The following is a 23,945-nucleotide window of genomic DNA, read 5'->3' on the forward strand; positions in this document are numbered from 1 at the left end:
TTAACATCATGCCCCATCGCCAGGTTTGAACCAGTGCCATATAATAAATATCAGAAGTAGTAACAAAACATGAACTAGTAATGATATAATCAACATCATAAGAAAAATCATCATTATTTTTTCACCAATGGCATGATCAATATCAAAACAAATTTTTGGACTTAAACTGGTAGTTTCATAATCAATAGCACAGCAATCTTTCGAACTTAAATCGAGTATATATGTCATCAATATTATCATCGATATTCAGACTTGAAATGTTAAGTATATGTATATATATATATATACACAATTAATATCACCCTTAATGTCTAACCAATAGTATAACCCATAATTGTCAACTCTCATTATCAATCCATCATAATCATCAAGTGACAAAACTCATTAAAATTCATCAACTTCCAATATCCAACCATCATAATTGTTAGATATCTAGTATCATCAAGTCTCAATATAAACATTTTGAATCACATGAAAAGCGTTTAAAAGAGCTTATCTCTGCTAGTTCATATCTTGATCTAGGGCGGGTCAAAGGAACCCACGTCTAATCCCCGAACTTCATTTTAAGGAAATTCTACCCCGGACTATAGTAAGGTATATAAATCCACTTTTATATGCTAAACAAGTCTCATATTGTCCTAAGATGGAAATTCTATCGAGGAACTAAGAAACTAAGTCAACTATGCCTAAGTTATGATTTTCGAATAACCTATGGGGTCCAACTAACCCAAGTATTACAAAATTTATCACGAACACCTAAAATCCATGTCAAATCTAACATAATATCATATACATACTGTGACATAACTCAATCTAAGAAGAAGGGAAACATAGCCTAGCTAGACCCCAAAGAAAGCTCGTCAATTTGCTAAATCATCAACATTTCTTTTTGAGAAGCTTCCATAAGGTGCCACAGTATAAAATCACAATCTACTCGTTAAGACAAGAACAATGATACCAAATTACACTATTGTTCTTTGGGCCCAAAAATGACACCAAACCCCATGTAGATCCCATTTACGGAGATTGTTTTTTCAAAACCAACCCATTATTCCCATATGCTCAAGGAGTAATTACTTTCAAAATGGGTTTTCGGCTAAAATAGAGCCCCAAATTTTTAGGGGTTTTACAGAGGCAAAAAGGTAAATTAACTATTAAAAGGGGTGAAATCTTACCACAGATCAAAGGATATTCGCATAATAATCATCAATCAATCTCCCACGAGCTTTAATGCCAAGCTTTTCCTCTCTTTGGGGGTTTAAATCTCTAGAGAATGGGTGAGAAATAGGGAAAACGGTATGAAAAGGGTCTATTTATACCCATCTCAAGTGCTCGGGTATAGTTATCACGACCCGACACTCGCGATCGCCAGAAATTGTGGCTGCCAAGTAAGTTGCTATCGCGACATGTTATTTGTGATTGTGGCATCTTGTAGGCCTGCCAAGGTAGTCACAATCGCACCCCTTTAGCTCATTGTTATTGATTGCACTAGATACTGTTGAGACTTTCCAAGTCTCCTCCAAGCCCTCGAGAATCATCCAGAATCCCGTATATGTAAACAGACTATTCCACCCTATCAAATTTTACATTCCAGACTTAATGGTAAAGTCAAAATTTTCATCTGAGGTAGTTTCGATGAAAAAAAGGTCCCACAACTATGTTCTACTTAACTTTTTAACCAATAGGTCAAAATGAGCTAGAGTGCCTCCGGACCCGAACCAAGAGTCCACCTAGATTAAATTTGACATTTTGAAGTTGTTAGAACTATCAAAATTGGCATATGAGGTCATTTCAATAAAGTTTTTGCCCAGTAGAGAATTTGAACTAATAAAGACTCTAAAATACAGAATTGGCTCTAAAAACTAAATGAACTGCTCGGTAACCAAATAGTTAGTTCCAGCAAGTAATAAATGACTTGAGGCATCTATAGGAAAGCTCAGAAAACTAAAACAAGTAGAAATATGGACAATAACCTGAAGGGTTATTACAATATCTACAACTAAATCTACCTGAAGTCTCAAATAGGTGTGGATAATGGGTCCGTATCTCGCTCTTGATTTCCCATATAGCCTTCTCTACTGGGTGGTGCCTCCATTGAACCTTAACTACATAAATCTCCCTAGTGCACAACCTCGAGATATTACTACCCAAAATAAGCACAGGCTCCTCTACGAAGGTCACCCGCTCATCCAACTGAACTTACTCCCATCTAAACAAATGAGCTGGATCCAAGATGTATCTCTACAACATAGAAACATGAAAAATCTAATAGACAACAACAAAATTTGGAGGTAAAGCTAACTCATAAGCTATCTGACTAACTGAGTAAAGAATCTCAAAAGGTCTAATATATTTGGGGTTGATCTTGACTTTCCTACCAACCTCATCATACCCTTCACGGGAGACACACAAAGGAATACCCAATCACCAACTCTAAATATCAAGGGACGAAGCCTATAGTTTGTGTAGGCCTTCTGTCTGCTTTAAGTTACTCTCAACCTTTTTATCCTTAATCACCCTGACCCTATCCAACAACTCATAAAGTAAATCAGTACCAGGAGGTTAAATCTCAAATATCTAAAACTATCCGATTGAATAACAACATATCCTACCATACAAAGCCTCAAAAACTGCCATCTTAATACTTTAACGAAAACTATTATTATATGCAAACTCTACCAAGGGTAAGTGTTCCTACTATTGGCCTCCAAAATCCATAACATAGGCTTGGGGTAGATCCTTAAAGACTTAAATCGTCCGCTACTAACTGGATATCGATCTGTGGATGAAATGTTGTACCAAGGTCTACTTGAGTACCCAACTCCTCCTTCAAAAGTTCTTAAAAATCTAGAAATAAACAAAAAAACCCGATATAAAATGATAGATATGGGCACACAAACTATGTCACTCACATAGATGCGGCTAACCTCTTAGTACTGAAGGACATCAAAATAAGAATGAAATGTATGAACTTGGTCAACCAATCTACAATGATCAAAATACCGCCAGAACTGCGGGAAGTGCGAGCCAACCCACAATATATTCCATAATGATCTACATTCATTTCCACTCAAGAATCAGCAACCTTTAAATCAATCCACCAGGTTGCTGATATTCAGCCTTTACCTGCTGCCAATAAGCTACGAAGTCTTTCATATCTCTCTTCATGCCACTCCACCAATAATGTTGTCTTAAATCTCTAAATATCTTACATGTACCTGGATAAATATAATACCTTAAGCGATGATCCTCAAGGAAAATCAACCAAATTAAACCATCAACTTTTGAAATACACATACTGCTATCAAGTCTCAAGAAACCCTCAAAATCTATAGTACCCCTCTTAAACTCACCACTCAACACCTAATCATGAAGAATGCAAAGTCTATTATCCTCAAACAGACAATCCCAAATTTGATAAAATAGTGAGGACCTAGCCTCAACACTACCAAGAATCCTCCTAGAGTATCATATAAAAGGTCGCACCATCAAGTTGGGTTAGGAATAAATATCACATAACAATGACCTTTGAGAAATTGAAATATAAGCTAAGTTACTCATACTCACTATTTTCCTGCTCAAGGCATTTGCTACCATATTTGCCTTACCTAGATAATATAAGATGGAAATATCATAATCCTTAAGCAATGCTATCCATCTATATTACCTCGCATTTAGCTCTCTCTAGGTCATAAGATGTTGAAGACTACAATGATTAGTCAAAATCTCACAATACACATCATAAAGAAAATGCCTATAAATCTTAAATGCAAAAACTACTGCCACCAACTCCAAATCATGAATGGGGTTATTGCACCCATTCAACTTAACCTGCCTGGAAGCATAAGTGATAATGCGACCTTACTGCACCAATACACAACCCAAATAGACACTAGAAGCGTCACAGTAAATAACGAATCCCTCACACTCAACAAGAAGAGGAAAAATAGGAGTTGATGTAAGAAAATCCTTGAGCTTACCAAAGCTCAACTCATATTCCTCGAACCATCAAAAAGGAAACTCCTTTTGAGTTAATCTAGTCATAGGCACTAAAACAGTAGCAAAACCTTTGATGAATCATCTATAATAACAGCCAAACTAATAAATCCATGAACCTCATTCAGAGATGTAGGTGTAACCCAATAAAGAATAACCTTAATCTTTGTTGTTTCCACTATAATCCCATCCATAGACATCACATGTCAAAGGAGTGTTACCAACTTTAGCAAAAACTCACTTTAGAATTTGGTAAAAAGTAAATAATCTATCTATGTTTAGAGCGCAGTCCTCAAATATTGTACATGCTCCTCTCTACCCTTCAAATACACAAAGATATCATCGACGAACACAATTATGAAAGAATCTGAATAAGGCCTTAACACTCAGTTCATCAAATCCATCAGTGCAGCTGGGGCATTAGTCAACCCAAAAGACATTACTTGAAACTCATAATGACCATAGTTGGTTTGAAAGGCTATCTTTCAGATATCCTCAGCTCAAATTCTCAAATAATGGTAAATAGACCTCAAATTGATCTTAGAGAACCCGACTATTCCCAGAAGTTGGTCAAGAAAATAATTAATGCAAGGCATAGGATAATGGTTCTTCACTAGCACGTTATTAAGCTACCTATAATCAATACACATCTGCATGGACACATCCTTCTTCTTTACAAACAATAAAGGAGCTCCCCAAGAAGACACACACTATCAAATAAAAACCTTACCAAGAAAATCCTATAGTTGAGAATTCAACTCCTTAAGTTTAGGAGAAGATACATGGTAAGATACCATAAAAATAGGTTGGGTGCAAGGCTCAAGGCTAATAGCAAACTCAATCCCATGGGCAGGAGGAATACCAGGAAAATCATTAAGGGAAAATGTCAGTAAGCACACAGACTACAGGAATAAAGTCAAGTGACAGACTCTCTACACTAACATCACAAATATAAGTGCGATAAGACTTGCAACCCCTCGAAATAAGTATCCTAGCACAAATAATAGAAATAATACCCATTGTCTCATGACTAATAACTCATTTCCACATAATTGAGGATATGTCGATCATAGATAAGGTAACAGTATTGGAAAAATAATCCACAATCGCATGATAGTGAGATAACCAATCCATGCCCAGAATCACTTCAAAATTCACCATGTTTAATATAATAAGGTCAACATAAGTTTAAACATCTTTAACAGTTACAACACCGAATCTGAACACCTGATCCCCTACTAAAGAATACCACAAAATTAGATACACATAATGGAATGGATAATAAATCCCAAGATAACTCTAACCATTGAGAAAAATAAGAAGATACAAATGGATAATAGATCCTGGATTAAATAATGAAAAGGTCAACTAGCGGCACACAAAAATCATACCTATAACAATAATATTTGAAAACTTAGGCTTGGGTCTAGTAGGTATGCATATAATAGACCACGCCCGCCACCTGGCTAGTCTCTAACTAATAACCTCTCCTAACTACCTGAGAACTACCTCGAGCACCTTATGGACCACCATTACGACCATACAAACCACCTCTAGCTGAGGGATGAACTTCTCTAATAGGGGGAATACTCTGTGCTAAAGCAATAATCTCCCCACGACTAGGGCACTCTCATGAATAATGATCATGACCCCAATAGTTATAATATACCCCATGACCTCATCGAGAACCAGAAGGGTCAAATGACCAGGAATGACCACCATAAATAGAATAACCAGAAGATGGTCCCCTAGAAGATTGACCATTACCTTGACCAGGATAATCATAAATATAAAATTGACCTGTGTTAGTAATTTAGAGTGCTGCTTGAACAGGTTTACTTGACTTACTTTAAGGCTAATACGATTGGAGAAAAGGGTATCTACTATGAGAACTGCTATCTCTGAATTGGGAGCTACTAAGACTCCCACTAAAGCTACCATGATATTGAGGTTTCTTATCACTGCCTTCTTATGGTTTGCAAAGTATTTCTTCCATAAGCTAAGCATAATTAAAAACCTCAACAAAAGACCTACCAGTAGTATCCAAACTCTAAGTACATATGCAAAGAGAAATTCTCAATCCTTGCACAAATAAATGAACCATCACATAATCAATATCAAGTAGTAAAGTAGCATGCCTAGCCAACTCATAAAAATAATCCTCATACTTTCTAACTATCACAGAGCCCTACTCTAATCTCATGAACTGATCTCTCAAATTATCCCTATAGTTGCAAGGTATGTACTTCTCCAAGAAAAGCTTGAAGGACTGATCCCATGTTAAGAAAGAAGATCCAAATGGCCTGGAATCAAGATGACCTATCAACAAATGTCGAGCAACCAAGTCTAACTGAAAAGTAGTGTAGTCTACATTATGAGTCTCAACTAAGCCCTAATTATGAACCCTATCCCCATAAACAATAAAAAATTTATATGCATCCTTGCCCGATACACTAGAAAACATAGGCAAAGACAATCTCAAGAATCTACCCATTATATTGTGTTTCATAGCAGACCCATTATATTGTATTTCATAGCATATGTAGAAATCTAGGAATCAAATGGATGAGAAACTATCCGTGTAGAAGGGACCTCAACTCTAAGGCACGCAGCTATATATTGCACCCCTACCTTAGTACGACTCTAATCTATAGACTGTGCACCATCATAAGGGGCACCACCAACCAATACCAAGACATAAATTAAAGCATCCTTGAGCATTAAATAAGAAATAAACTCTGCTAAAGCCTAAGATAGTCATTGGCCCACCGCTGGTTGGGGAAGAAGACCCTTTTGCTCAAAAGTGAGAATAGGGTCTAGTGAAGGCTCTTTGTTATGTCCCCTATCTAGAGACACATCTGGAGGTTTTCCTTGACCTTTAGGTCATCCATAAATAATGATAAGATCCCTAGGCTTGATTTTGGGACCATTATTTTATGTAGTGGTAGTACGTGTCCAAGACATATATTAATGAGTAAAGTCAAAAGAATAGATCATAAACCGACTCAGACATATAGCACGAAATGAGTGAAGGAATTGAAGGACTCCTAAGAATGTCCTATAGCCTTTTAAAGATTGGAAACAAACATTATCACTCTAATCCACAAGGCTCTACTTGACATTTTCTCTTGTGCAAAAAATATCAGTGAAACCTAGACTCTAATACCAATTTGAGATAACCCTATTTATGAGTCACAACAACACCTACCAAACCCTGATAGTAGCTTAAACAAATTATATTATGAAGCTATTAATAATGGGCTAACTTTGTAGAAATATCCCAAGAAGGTCTAAACAGACAATAAAGATAGAAATAAGCAATCAATAGAATAGTTGAGAGGTAGAAAAAACATAAGAAACACCCCATTACCTGGTAGTGCCAGTACAAGAGCCGACATAGATAAAACCCACATTCTAAAATAGTCAATATAATCTTTTCTCAAAAGTAAAGACTAGACATAAATAAGATTGAAGAAAATGGGGCGAGTTCGACTCCAAAAGCATACCCTATCTCTGAATCACCCACAATACGACCGTCAAATCAAAGACAACAACTAGGACTCAGATATGCACCAAAAAGGTATAGACGTGTAGTTTGAGAACCAAGTTATGGGTACTCAGTAGGCATCATCGACAGACTGAGCTAAATCATGTTATAAATATAATAAAATACAAGATAACATAACCTAAGTCAAGGTAGAGAATCTAACCTAAAGCAACTCCAACATTGCTGTACATAATTAATAGAACAACAATCTTTAGAGCATTAATCGTGTATGTATGTCATTAGTATCATCATTGATATCTGAACTTTAGCTAGTAAGTATATATATACATATTATTAATATCACTCTCAATATCTTAATCAATAATATAATGAATAGTATAACCCATAATCATCAACTCTCATTGTTAACCCATCATAATCATCAAGTGTTAAAACTCATTAAAATCATCATCAATCTTCAATATCCAACCATCACAATCATTAGATATCTATTCTCATTAGGTATTAATATAAGCATTTTGAGTTGAGTCACATGAAAAATGTTTAAAAGAGTTTATCTCTGGTAGTTTAAGTCATGACCTAGGGCGAGTTAAAGAAACACACATATAATCCTCAAACTCTATTTTATGGAAATTATAGCCCACACTATACTAAGGTATCTAAATCCAATTTTAAATACTCAAGAAGTCTCATTTAGTCCTAAGATATAAATATAATTGAGGAACTAATAAACTAAGCCAACTATGACCAAGCTACGTTTTTCAAATAACTTAAGGTGTCCAACTAATCCAAGTATTGCAACAGCACTGACACCTAAATCCCATCCTAAATATAATATAATATCAAAAACATACTATGACATAGCTCAATCTAAGAAGAAGGGAAGCCTAGCCTACCTGGACGCTAAAAAAAGCTTGAAAATTTACTTAACCAATGACTTTTCTTTTCAAGAAGCATTTTCAAGGTGCCATACTATCAAAATAACAATCTACTCATTAAGATGAGAACAATGATACCCATATTGTACAAATGTTCTTTGGATCCAAAACTCACACCAAAACCCCCTGCTCGCTTATAAAAATTGGGATTCCAACACCAACCATACATTTCATGTGACCAAGGAATAATTTCCCTCAAATGGATTTTCATCTAAAATTAAGACCCAAGGTTTTTGGGTTTCTATAGATGAAAAAGGAGAAAATCAACCATGAATAGGAGTGAAATCTCACAACAAATCAAAGTATAATCCATAATAATTATCAAACAAGCTCCCGAATCTCCCACAATCTTTAATACTAGAATTTAACTCTATTTTAGGGTTTTAGTCTCAAAAGAATTGGTGAGAAATAGGCAAAACAGGCTAAAAAGGGACTATTTATACACATCCTAGGTGCTCGGGTATCGCTATCATGACCGACACTTGCGATTGCCATAACTTATGGCTCTTAAAGATTGTCACTATCACAACATGGGCTCCACTATTGCAGTATCTGGGTGTCCTTCCAAGGGAGTCACTATCATGCCATTTTGTCTCACTATTAGCGATCCCACAAGATACAATTTTTCCACGTCTCTGCCAAGCCCTTGGGATTCATTCGGAATCCTATATATGTAAAAATACTATGATACCCTATCATATTTTACATTCCAAACTCAATGGCTTAGTCAAAATTTCTATGTGAGGTTGTTTTGATGAAAAGTGGGTCCCACACTCATTTTCCACTTTCTTAACTTCTTGACTAATAGGCTAAAAATGAGCTTCGGTGCCTCGATAGACAAAATAAGAGTCTATATAACCTAAATTCAACATTGTAGAGCTGTTGGAATAGTCAAAATGGGTATATAAGATAGTTTTACTATCATTTTTGCCTGGTAGCCAATTTGAATTGGCGAAGAGTTTAAAATAAAGAATTGGTACTTAAACCAAACGAACATCCTATTAATCAAATTGTTAGTTCCAGTAAGTCAAAAATGACTTGGTTCAACTATGGAAAAGATTTAACAACAAAAATAAGTAAAAATATGGAAAATAACTTGAAGGGTCATTACAGGCTATGCAAACATGATGAACGTAAAGAATTTGGTGGTAAATGAAGAGGCATATAAAAATCTCTATCTTTCAAAAAAAAGACTAATTCTGACAAAAGGGAAAAGTAAGGAGGTCACACCATCATTAAGGAGGTCACACCATCATTGAATTCCATCCTCCAATCTCCTCCTCATTTTCCTTAGAGATTAAAGAAGAAAGTTAAAGAGGGCATATATCAAAAGTTTATTTCAAGGTTGAAGGATTTATCTATAAATATCCCTCTAGTGGAGGCTCTAGAAATAGTGTTGAGCTATAAAAATTTCATGAAAGATTTTGTGACCAAAAGTAGGATAATGAGTTTTAAGCTTGCTGATAATATGCATAATTATTGAGTAATTGACTCTTGCTATTTAGTTTAAAATATGGAAGATTCATGAGCTTTTATATTTCCTTATGCTACTGGATCTTCAAACTTTACATGAGCCTTATGTGGCCTGGCTGCTAATAGTAATCTGATTCCACTACTCATCTACAAGTAGTTGGGATTGTGGTTTCCTAAACAAACCTCCATGAGATACCTAATAGTGGATTGCACAATGAAGAAGCCTTTAGGCATCTTATGTGATATGTTGAAGAAGGTAGCATCTTTTATATATTTTGCAGATTTTATGATTATTGATTGTGAGGTTGACTTCAAGGTTCTGATCATGTTTGAAAGGCTTTTCTTTGCAATTAATAGGATATAGGTGTAAATAGAAATGAGGCAGATGAAGTTTTAATTTAATGATGAGCAAGTTACCTTAAATGTACGCTAGTCCATAAAATAACCAAAGAATATGATCATTATTTTTGTTATTGACACCATAGATACTAATGAGCTGGTAGTTCCTATTTAAGAGAGATTCATCATTGAGGCACTTACAGCATTGATAATGAATTTTGTCAATGATGGTATTTAAGAGAATGATGAGATAGTGAGTGCATTTTCTAGTAAGGGTTCATATATTTATGCATCGAATAAATATGATCTTGATCTAAATAATAGAGTGACCCTGCTGGCTAAACCATCTATTGAGGGGCCTATTATTTTAGAGCACAAGGTACTTCCTTCTTATTTACGTTATATGTTTTGGAGGCCAACAATACTTTTGTTGTTATCATTGTAGCTTATTTATTAGAATGGAGGGTTGAGGCCATAGTATATATGCTAAAGAGGTTCAATAGGTCCATTAAATGGTCCATTATTTACATTATCAAGATTCCACTTAGAATTTGCACTGATAAAATAAAATTTGAGTTGGATTGTGTAGCTAAAATTGAACAACAATGGAGATCGAACCTATCAATGCAAGAGGTTGTAAAGAAAGAGATTATTATATAGTTGGATGAATAAGTGGTTTATCCTATCACTAGAGTAAATGAGTAAGCTCATTATGCAACAAATAAATGCAAAATCACTATGGTTCCTAATGAGAAGAATGAACTAATTCCTATGAATCTAGTTACCGGATGATATGTTTATATGGATTGTTAAAATTTAAACTCATGGACCACGAAAAATCATTTTTCTATGCCCTTTATGGATCAGATGTTAGACTGTCTTGTTGGTAAGGTAGGACATTATTTATTTTCTATGGTTATTTAGGGTATAATAAAATCTCAATTTCTCCTATCACTTGTCCATATGGGATTCACTTTTAAAAGGATATTGTTTGCTCTATGTAATACTCTCTGCACTTTCCAATATTATATGATGTCCATTTTTTGGCAAGGTGGAATACACTATTAAGGTTTTATAGATGAATTTTTACTAATGGGTGACTCAATTGATGATTACTTGGCACACTTTGCCAATGTTCTGAGGAGAAGTGAGGAATGTAACTTAGTGCCAAACTTGGAGAAGTGTCATTTCATGGTTAAAGAAAGAACAGTGCTTGGTCACAAAATTTCTAAAAAGGGGATTGAAGTCGATAAGGCAAAGTTGAGGTGATTGAGATGTTGCCTATACCAATTTATGTGAAGTTTATTCATATTTTTATGGGTCATATAGGTTTTCATAGATGATTCATCCAGAACTTCACAAAAATTGCTAATCCATAGTGCAGGTTGTTAGAAAAAGATGTAAAGTTTGTACTTGATGATGCACATCTAAAAGCATTCAAATACCTAAAGGAACCCTCATTATTATGTCTCATAATTGGACCTTTCCATTTTAGTTGATGAATGATTCTAATAGTATGGTATTAGGATCAGTCCTAGGCCAAAGGATTGAGAGGATAGTACACCCGATATACTATCGTAGAAAAGCATGTAATCTTGCTTAAAAAGTTACACTTTGATGGAACAAGAGTTGCGTGTTGTTGTGTTCATATTTTCTAATATTACTTCATAGGCACCAAAGTTATTGAGCATAATAACCATGCATCTCTAGATCTCTAATGGGAAAGATATATGAAAAGACGAGATTGATTAGATGGGTACTTTATTACAAGAATTTGATTTTTAGGTCAAGGATCAAAAGAGAACTGAAAATCAAGTGGCCGATCATTTGTCATGCTTTGCGGAGGAGGTTATGCTAAAACTAAGGATTATCTTGATTTTGATGATACTTTTCTAAATGAATAAATCTTGGTAGCATTATAAGACTTAAATCCTTGGTTTGTAGATTTTGCAAATTATTTAGAGAGTGATTTCATCATAGAAAATATGTTGTTTCAGCAACAAAAGTTGCTCATAAATGAGGTAATGATTTTATTTTGGGATGAGCCACTCTTATATTAAGTTTATGCAGATGGAGTAATCTAGATACATATCCTTAAGGTGAGTATCTTTGGAGCATGCACTCCTCGATTATCAAGGGTCACTGCTGAGGTGTGAGGGTTGTGCATAAGATCTTACAATGTGGTTACTATTGGACTATGATTTACAAAGACACTCATGATTATTCTAGGGCTTATGATCAATGTCAAAGGAAAGGAATCATATCTTTTAGACATAAACTTCCAATGATGACTATCCTTATGATGGAGTTGTTTGATATCTGTGTATAGACTTCAGTGCCCAATTTGTTAGCTCTTATAGAATAAAGTTATAATGAACCTTTATGTATTTTTTTCTATATCTCTACTTATTTTTGCCATTTAGAGCATTCCAATAGATTCCCCAAGTCATTTATAACTTGTTGGGACTGATAGTTCGATTGTCGGGAAGTTCATTTGGTTTTAGAGCCAATTTCCTATTTTGAAGTCTTCGCTAGTTCAAATTGTCTACTGGGTAAAAACTTTAGTCAAATGACCTCATATGCTAATTTAGACTATTCCAAGAACTTTAAAATGCCAATTTTAAGCTAGGTGGACCCTTGGCTCGGGTCTTGAGGCACCCAAGCTCATTTTGATTTATTCATTAGAAGTTAAGAAAAATGGAAAATGGGCATTGGATATACATTTCATTGAAACGACTTCGAATGAAAATTCGACCGTGCTATTGAGTCCAGAACACCAAATTTTATAATGTAGAATAGTTTGTTTGTATATACAAGAATCATGATGAATATCGAGAGGTTAGCAGAGACTTGAGAACTTTTGAAGTCTCAGTTGATGCTGGTACATTGCATCTGTGATATCATTGATCAATTAAGCAATTTTCTAGGCACTAAAAAATGTTGTGTAAGCAATATTTTTGGTTGCTTAGGTGACACCCCAGGTAGTAAGGCAAGTATCATGTATGTGATACTAATGTCGCAAAAGTGAATTCTTTAACTTTGGCCATATATCAGTTATATGATCGGATAGTTGTGTATGCAATGCCCGTGTACTTAGGAAGGGTATAAATACCCCTTTTATCCTATTTTTACCATTTCTCATCCATATCCAAGATATTTAAACCCTAAAAAGTTGGAGATCTTAGGGATAACATTTGTGGGTAATTTTGGAGCTTAGGTAAGGATGAATTTCACAATTCTCATTCATATTTGTTGTAAGTTTTCATTATTTTCATAGTTAATTTCTCCATTCTCATCTAAAGCCCTAAAATCGTAGTGACTTGCTTTTAGCATCAACATAGCTTTAAATTCACCAATTTTTTTAGGATGGATACTCTTTGAGCATTGAGGGAGGTTGAGTGGGTTTGAAAAATTCAATTTTTGTAGTTGGGCCCCATATGATATTTTTACATAATTTTGGACCCGAAGCATAATAGTTCAATATGGGTATTATTATTCTCATTTTGATGAGTAGATTATGATTTTAATAGAGTGGCACCTTTCAAAAGCTTCTCGGAAGGGGAAATTGGTGATTTAGCTCAATATGAGTATCATTGTTCTCATTTTGATGAGTAGATTGTGATTTTCATAGTGTGGCACCTTGCAAAAGCTTAAGGCTTTCATTGATGCGCAGTTAGGAAAGGCTTACCTTATTCATAGATTAAGCTACCTCGGGTATGATTATGCTACTATGCTAGATATAGGGTGGGATTTATGTTTTGGAACTATGAATGAGGTATTTGGTTTAATTAGACCCTTAGGCTTTCTTGAAACCTTTTATTTAGAGTTGTTTGCCTAGTTAGCCATGGCAGTTTGTGTAGTTAGCCATGGTCATTTGCGTAGTTAGCCATGACTTAGGTGAATTGTGCTTAACGACATATATTTAAAGTGGAAATACCTTAAATTACACAATCTAGGTTAAATTATCCTAGTCATTTATGTTAGAGCAAAATTTCCCTTAGTGTCTTAAGTTAAGAGAATTACTTTAATTGCTATCATTTTTGGTAGAATGGTCTTAGTGTCTCATATGTGGGAAAGCTTACTATTTTAGGACTAATTATGTCTTACATTACCTTTAGGAAGGAACTTAGATACCTTAGCCTAGTTCAGGATAGAAGTTGCTTAAATGGATTTTGGGAGATTAGAAGTGGGTCACTCCGGCCCATCTTAGGTAAAGATTTATGATAACCCCATAGACTCATTCATGTATGACATACTCTTATTAATGGTAAGTTTTACACTTGAGACAGTTAATATAGGTATGGATTATGTTAGTTGGGTATTGAAGGATTGATGCTAATTCTGAGATCGTTACTGATATTGCTCATATGCGTGATTAAGTGTATTATTTATAAGGGCAATTATCGGTATGGCCATCGGATATTGTTACATGCATGACCTATTTATGTGCTTAATTCTATAGATATAGGCATGATGGATGGTGAATGACTTATAGATATGACATGGTTTATGTATATTGCGTGGCTCATATATGGATATAATATGGCTTATGGACATACTATGGCTTATATACATTGCATGGCTTATATATAGATATAACGTGGCTTATAGATATGATATGACATATATATAAAATGGCTCATAATTATGATATAGCTCAGAGAAAGAATATGGCCTATATATATAACTAACAACTTATGGATATAATATGACTCATAGATATGACGTGGCTAATCGATAGGATTATAAACCTACATATGATGGGTGGCCTATAGATATGGCTATTAATATAAATTCCGAATATGATTAAAGACATAGCTTATGAATATTAGTATTGACATGGTTTTTCTCTATGGTTAATAATATGGCTTACAGATGTAATTATTATAGAGACTTGAGGCTACGATTCTTAGTTCATTATATAGAGTGAAGGGATAGTTTGTAGCTATTATTTATTGGTATGATTTATTGAGTTTATCTTAATTAAATGGCTCACTAATATGATTCATTAATATGACTTATAAATATGAGTTCTAGTTTAAGTCTGACAATTATTGATGTTATTGATAATATGAGTTTTGGTTCATGTTCAATAATTGTAAGGGTAGTGATAATATGAGTTCTATTTTAGGTCCAGCAATTATTGATGGTATTTATAATATAAGTTTCATTCGAGCCTGGCATTAAGGGTCGCTCATAATGTGATATGGAATGGATAAATTCTTGGTAATGGCATGACAAATGATAAATTATGGCTATTTGGTGGTTTACTTTCCTTGATTGTACTCTCCAGGCTTATGAGGGACTATGTGGGATTATTTACTTTATACTTTAATTGGAATATGAGGGCTAATTAGTAGTTATAAATGTACGATTCTTATGTTGATATTTTGATCTTCTTTAATTGTGTATGTACATTTGTGTTGGACGTTATTTCTCAGTTTTCCCCTTTTACCTTGAGTTAGAATTTTCTATCTTAGGAAATTTTATGGTTTCTATCCATCTATTAGACCTTGATAACTGTATTATTATTATTGAATCTCTAATTATAATTTTTGGCTTTTAGGACACTTTCCCACAAAGATAGCCCATTGCATCTGGCTCTGGACTATTATTTGGATTACAGAGTTGTGAGATAGAGTAGGTTCTATCCTTATTCATAAATCAGGTTGTAAGAAATTAGTATTACAACCTAGGTTTCACTGATATTATTGGTAGAAGAGCAAGTGTCTAGTAGAGTTCTGCAGATCAAAATGATGACATTTGTTTCTTTTCTTTGGGTGGCTATAGGACATTCTTCGGGGTTCTTCACTTTTTTCACTCATTCTATTCTAAGAATCTGAGTTAGTTTCTAAAGTACTCCTTAGATGAGAGCCCTAAGGTCGAGCCTAGGCATCTTGTCCCTATTTGTGGATGACCTATAGGTCACGAATAGCCTCGAGATATATCCCTAGATAGGGGCTAGGATAGTGTGTCTTCGGCAAATCCTATTTACGCTCCTAAGCCAAATATTCTTTTACCCTAGCCAACGGTGGGCTAGGGACTAGCCAAGGCTCCATTGGGATTTATTTCTTTTTTAGTGCTCAGAGATGCTTAGGTTTTACCTTTGGAGTTGGTAGGTAGTACACTGACTGATGGTGCACAGTCTACAGATAAAAGTGGTACTAAAGTAGGGGCGCAACCTATAGGTATAACTCTTAAAATTGAGGTCCCTCTTGAGCCAATGGTTTCTCGGCTGGTAGTTTCTTAGCCAATGGTTTCCCTTCCTTCTATATATGTCGAGGAGCAGAAGATATTAAGTAGATTCTTAAGATTGATCCACCAAGGTAATCTGGTGCACTGGGCAAGGATGCATATGAGTTTCTAATTACTTGTGAGGGTAGGCTCCATAATTTGGGTCTAATGGAGACTTTTGATGTGGACTACACTAATTTTTAGTTAGACTTTGCAGATAGACATTAGTAGAGTGGTCATCTTGATTCCAGGCTAGCTAGATCTTCTCCCTTGACATGGACTCGTTTCTCTGAGATCTTTTTAGAGAAGTATATTCCTCACAGTCTTAGGGATCGTTTGAGGTATCAGTTATCAAGGTTCAAGTAGAGATCCATGTCTGTTGTGGGGTATGAGGCTTATTTTTAAGAGTTAGCTAGGAATTCTACTTCTATCCTGGCAACTATGAATGAGAGGGTTTGTTACTTTATCTGATAATTAAGACTTCCTCTTCCTATGTAAACTGAAAGTTTGGTTGCGATGGCTATGTTATTTGCAGAGTTTTTTGATTGTGCTCAACTTATAGAGGATATGCATTGCGATACCTAAGGTAGCGATAAGATTCTGCAATATTATGTTAGGTTCAGTAGGAGTCATAGGAGCTCCCAGTTGAGAGGCTGCAGTTCACAGGATAGGTACCCTCTACATCAGCATTTCAACATCAGGGTTAGTTTAGCAGACCTGTTTAGGCCGTGCTTTATGTTACCGATGGAAGCCAGTCTAGCTCTAGTCATTGCCCTGGCCAGGGTCATGGTCAGTGCTATCTTATTTTGATGATGATCAATTGAAAATATTGGAGTAGGCCCCTGGGCCTTCATAAAATCATACAGCTATCACTGCACTATGCAGTTTTTTTGTTAGTGTAACAACTGTGCAGGTGATCTGTGTACCTATCAGGACACTTGGCCCAATTAAAATTATACCCTCATCATTATCCTAATGTAAATAGAAGATAATGGTTCTCAAGTTTTATAGTTTTTGCAATTTATCTATTCAAAGGAAGAAATCGACGAAAATTGAAATATTGCTAAAGATCCAAGCTTTTGTGTGCTGAGAGAGTGTTTGTTCTTGAGTCTAGTCTTGGTCTATAATTGAATTACTCATATTATAATAGTAATTCTTTTCTTGTGCTTTCTAAGTACTTAGGTAGAGTTACCTGAGTCTTGATATTGTCAAGGAGAGTTTGTAATAGAGTTGTTGCAAATTAGTAGAGCCTAGAGTTAGGTTCCAATGGAGTCTATAATCATGAGTTTGATTATAGTGGATTGTTAAATGCTTGTGAGGGCAAGTCATGATTTTTCCTTGCTTGAGCAAGGAGATTTCCACGTTAAATGTTTGTGTTCTTTAATTTCCTGCAAAGTGTGTTTTCGTATCGCTTTACTTTCTCATTGCCTATGTCTAACTTTAAGGAACTTGGTCCCTCATAGTGTGGTGTGACCCCCCATGTTTCAAAAATTGGTATCATAGTAAGATTATTCTTAAAAGGTTCATTCCTAGAGTGATTTATTGATGATGACTGCTCCACTTACTCTGGAAGAAGGGCAATCTACCACTATACCATTCTACTTTAATGGGCAGTACTATGGGTGGTGGAAAACCAGGATATATGACTTTATTATGGATGAGGATAGTGAGCTGATGGATATAATACTTGATGGTCCTCATTCACCTGCTAAATAGGTCAAAGAAGGTGGAATACCAAGGATGGTTGTTAAAACTACAAGAGAGTTTGATGATGAAGATTGAAAGAAGCTTGAGAAGAATTACAAGGCAAAGAAATTGCTTGTCTGTAACATAGGACCTAATAAGTAGAATAGGATTTCTACTTGTGAAAATACTAAGGAAATCTGGAATTGCTTGAATACAGCTCATGGAGGAAAAACTGATATAAAGGATTCAAAATTTGACATGCTGACTACTCAGTATTAAACCTTTTCTATGAAGGGAGTAGAGACAATTCAATATATGCACACAATATTGACTTCTATCATAAATGAGTTGCACTTCTTATGAGAACTGATTCCTTTGTATAACAAAGTGAGAAAAATTCTAGGTGTTATTTCTAAGTCCTGGGAAAGAAAAGTGAATGCTATTACTGAGGCCAAAAACCTGAAGACTCTCACTATGGATGAACTCATTGGTAATCTAAAGACTCATGAGCTCAAGAAGCAGCAAGGGAAAGAGAAGAAGGAAGAAAAGGGGAAAAAATATCAAGAATTGAAGTTTTCAAAATCTTATTAAAGTGAGGAAGACACTGATGTTTCCTGTTTGGTAAAAATGATTGTTAGAGCTATGAATAATAGTGGTCAATTTTTAAGAAAAGGAAGTAGCAGCAAAAGGGGAGGCACTATTGAAGTTTTTCACAAATGTTGAAGTCCTGAGCATTTATTAAGGACTGTCCAATGAACAAAATAGACTACCAAGAATAGCTCAAGACTATAGGTGAAAAAGGAAAGAACAGGGACCAGGTCCTTATAAAATCAAGAAGAAAGGTTGCAGATGATAATGCAGCGAAGCAGGCCCTGGCAGTGTGGGGCGATTTCTCCCGTGAATCTGATGTAGCTGAAAAGGCTGAAGATGTGTCTATGTTGGTTGTGGAGGAGTGTGAAGTTACCTATGGTTCCTTGTTTGCTCTTATGGTAAACAATGAAGATGAATAAGAAAATAAGGTAACTCTCTCTAACATTAAAGAAAATTTAGATAACTACTCTTATAGAAAGCTACAAAAGCCAGCAAATTTGTTGATTAATTCTTTGTGTGAATTGACTGTTGAGAAAAATGTACTAGAAGAGAAATTAGAAAATCAAGATCTTGAATTAATTGTGTTAACTCTCTTGAAATCTGAAATAGATGAACAATTTTCTAAGTTAAAATCTGAAAATCAAAGTGTAATGAATAAACTAAAGAAAGTGGATGATTCTAATGGTAAAGGTAAGAAAAAAGCCTCAAGGCTTCAAATTAAGCTTGAAGAAGAGCTGAAGGATTATCAAAAGCATCTTATGATTTCACTCTACAAGAATAAAGTATAAGGAAGAGACCTGGTCTGTATAATGGAAGAACTGAACAAATTATTAAAACGGACCACATCGTCTCAAATCCTTTCTAGTTTAACTGGTCAAGGTGTCAGTAATTATAAAGGCCTTAGATATCTATTTAAAACCCAATCACTTGGGTCTCAAGGGAAAGTTGTTCATGGTATTAGAAACATGGTTCACAAACCTCTATGTACTCATTGTGGAAGAGATGGACACTTGAAGAAAAACTGTCAGCATTGCCTTAGAGCTAAAATGAGAAGTACTACATACATCTAATAGGAGAATTATAATCCTAAGGGTTTCATGCCTTTGAAAAATATGAAGAAGAATTTTCTACCTAGGTGGGCAAAGAAAGAATTGATCACACCTTTGTCTTCATATTGGAAACTCAAACTCAAATGGGTTCCCAAATCTAAAAACTGACTATATTTGCAGGTAGGAGAAAGAGAATTCAATCAGAACTGGTTTATGTATAGTGGATATTCAAAGCATATGATTGGAAGGACTAAATGCTTTCTTTCTCTCAAGAAACTTCATAGTGGAGCTGACTCTTTTTGAAATGGTAAAAAAGGTTATATTCATGGTATGGAAAAGATTGGAAGATCACTAGATCAAGCAATAAAAGATATGTACTATGTGAATGGACTAAAGTACAGTCTTCTAACTGTTTTTAAAATCTATGACAAAGGTAATGATGTCAAATTCTCATCTGATGGTTTTATCATCTTAAACTTAAAGTCTGGGAGAGTTATTCTGAAAGCCAAGATAATAAAAAAATATGTATGTGGATGATTTAGAGTTTGTGGCTAATTGAGAATTAATTTGCTTGAGTGTTCAAAGTGACGATGCTGATTTATGGCACTGAAGGCTAGGACATGTAAGTTCCTCTTTGCTGAACAAGTTGATTTCAAAGGACCTTGTCCATGGCATGCCAAAGGTGAAATTTTCAGAAAACAAGGTTTGTGATGCTTGTTTTAAGGAAAAATAAACCAGGTTTTCCATTAAGCTTAAGAAGCAGGTGAGTACGTCTAGACCCCTTGAGATGCAGCATATGGATTTATGTTGACCTGTTAAAGTTCATTAAAGAAGAGGAAAGAAGTATTTATTTGTCATTGTAGATCACTACTCCGGGTTCACTTGAAAAATGTTCTTGAGAACTAAGGATGAAAACCATGAGGTTCCGATAACTTTTGCCAAGAGAATTCAAATAAAGAAAAATTTTAAGATTGTAGAATTTAGATCTGATCATGGAACTAAATTTGAGAACTCTCAGGTTTCAGGATACTGTGTTGAAAATGGAATCAGTCATAAATTCTCTGCCCCAAGGACTCCTCATAAAAAATGTAGTTGTTGAAAGAAAGAATAGAACCCTCATAGAGATTGCTAGAACCATACCGATTGTCAGTGGGCTTCTAAAGAACATTTGGGATGAAATTGTAAATACTGCCTGTTATGTGACAAATAGAAGCTTGATTAAACCACTCCTAAACAAGAACCCATATATACTTTTGTTCATAGAAATCCTAAGCTTGACTACTTCAGACCTTTTGGGTGCAAATGCTTTGTTATAAATAATGGAAGCATGATCTAGGAAAATTTTACTCCAAAAGTGAAGAAATAGTATTTGTGGGCTATTTCTTAACAAGAAAAGCATACAAAGTTTTCAACAAAAGAACTCTATGTTTTGAAAAAAGTGTGCACACGGTCGTTGATGAGCTAAGAAAGCTAATGAATCCAGGTGATGGTGAAAAAGATTAAATTGAAGAACTCATTCCTATTCAAACGGATGATATTGTTGAAGATTATGGTCAAGGACTAAATAATTCCGAAAGGAATGATGAAAGATATGGTTATCAAGGATCTTAGTTACAAACCCTTCTTGCAGTTGAAAAACATCAAAAGGGTACAGGTAAAATCCTCAAGGACCTGGTCCAAGTGGAACTCATCTCAGAAGGTCAAACTAGAGTCACAAATATTTTTATCCACTTGAGAATCTGACCACACGTTTGGACTTTGGAATCCAAACAAGAGCTTAAGAAAGAAATTTCATTGTATTTTCAGCATTCTTATCCTGAATTTGGCCAAAATATGTTAAAAAATCTTTGAAAGATTTTGACTGGATCAATTCAATGTAGGAGGAGCTTCAACAATTTGAGAAAAGTAAAGTTTGGCACTGGTGCCCGGACCTATTGACAGAATAATTATTGGGACCAAATGGGTGTACAAACCAAGCATGATGATCATGGATTTATCAACAGAAATAAAACAAGACTGATTGTTTAAGGTTATAACTAGGAAACCTCAATTTTTTGAAAATGCAAATTTTCCCCATCATGTGCTTAAATTGGACAAAGCTCTATATGGTCTGAAGAAAGCACCAAGGCTTGGTATGAGAGACTTTTAAAGATTCTTCTAGAGAACAACTTTAAAGGAAGGAAAATTTATAATACTCTCTTTCTAAAGTCTAGAGGTAGAAAATTACTAATTGTTCATATATATGTTGATGACATAATCTTTGGAGCTAATTCTGAATCACTATCTGAAAAGTTTGCAAATCTACTAGGGAGTGGAGAATTTGAAATTAGCATGATGGTAAATTGACTTTCTTCCTAGGCCTGTAGAGCAAGCAAACTTATAAGGGGATAATTATTTGTCAAAAAAAGTACATAAAAGAGCTAATGAAGAAATACAATATGGATATGCCAAGCCAATTGAAACTCCAGTTGGAACAAGTTCAAAGATAGATAATGATGAATTTGGCCCCTTAGTTAATCAGACCATGTATAGAGGTATTATTGGACCCATACTATATCTTCATAAAAGCAGGCCAGGTATAGTCGTCAGTATGGGAATGTGTGCTGGAATTTAGGCTTACCTAATGGAGTCTCATTTTAAAACTGCAAAAAAAATACTTAGGAATCTGAAAAGGATAGAGGACCTGGTCCTGTACTATCCATAAACTGACAATATTGAGCTATGTTGATGTTGATTATGATAGATACTTAGTGGATAGAAAAAGTACCTCAGAAATGGCTCATTTTCTAGGTTCTTTCTTAATTTCCTAGGGTTCTAAAAAGTAGAATTCAGTTGCTTTATATTCTATTGAAGCTGAGTATGTAGTTGTAGCCTCTTATTTTGCGCAACTATTATGGATCAAACATTAATTAAAGGATTTTAGGATACTCTCATACACTACCCCTCTAATGTGTGACAACATAAGTGCTCTTAACATGGTTATGAATCCCGTGCAGCATAAGAGGACCAAGCATATTGATGTGATACATTATTTTCTGAGAAACAATGTTATGAAGGGAGATATTTGCATGAAGTTATGCAAGAGTGAAGATCAGGTAGAAGACATCATTTCTAAGGCTCTTCACAAGGAATAATTTATGAAGAGCAGGTTAAGGCTGAGGTTGATCAAAATAACCTGACCTACTAGATAATTAGTCTTTCTCCCTAAAATTATCTATAATTAGGAAATGGCTATCCTTGATAAAGTATGTACTTATTGGTCTAACACAGTATCATACCTTTGCAGGTGTATGCGTATGGGAATAACTTTGGAGGAAGATAGACATAACATGCAAAAATTTGAGGATTCACTCAAGAAAGAGAGAGACCTGGTCCTATCTCTCCAATATTTTTATCATGAATGTACATTTTTTGTTTTGTTAGAAAAAGTTGTGTTTTCTCTCTTTGTGTCTAAAACTTGTCTTGTCCTAAAAAAAGATGAGTCACCGCAAAATTGAAATTAATCATATCTAATTCTTTCAGAAACCCTTCATTGTGCTAATTTGTTTCCTTAAATCTTACTATACCCAAACTCTCTCTTGACAAAAGAAAAATCTAACCACAAATAGTCCTTTTTTGACAAGGATATCCATATTGATTCTAATTCCTCATTCTCGTGTCTCTCAAAGGACTCTAAATTTAGTAAAGATAAAAATCCTCCCTCAATCTTTCTTGAGAAACACCTTTCTTCTCCTTCCCTTCCAAAGACAAACTCCTTCTTCACTCAACTAATTGATGAAGATTCATTCCTTAAGCTTCATAACATTTCTGGTATTATATTGATGAATAAAGCCTAGGTTGCTAAAATTCTCATATTTCTATCAAATAGCCCAAGAAAGAGCATGTTAGGTCCTAAGGAACAAGATCTAAGTAATGTTTTGCCTCTTTTACGATTCGAAGGGTTTGGAAAATATTATTCTTTGACTTTTTAAAACTATTTCCAAACCTTATAGAAAAGTTAGAAACAATTTAAGAAATTACAGGGTCGCCACTTGATTTTTGAGAAAATATCAAGAAAAACTGAAAATATTACTTAAAGATTCAAAATAGAAAAAATCATTTAAGTTTAGAAATTCTGAGTAAGTGGTTCCT

Source organism: Capsicum annuum, unplaced genomic scaffold (assembly GCF_002878395.1).
Source record: "Capsicum annuum cultivar UCD-10X-F1 unplaced genomic scaffold, UCD10Xv1.1 ctg82819, whole genome shotgun sequence".
Taxonomy (NCBI): Eukaryota; Viridiplantae; Streptophyta; class Magnoliopsida; order Solanales; family Solanaceae; genus Capsicum; species Capsicum annuum.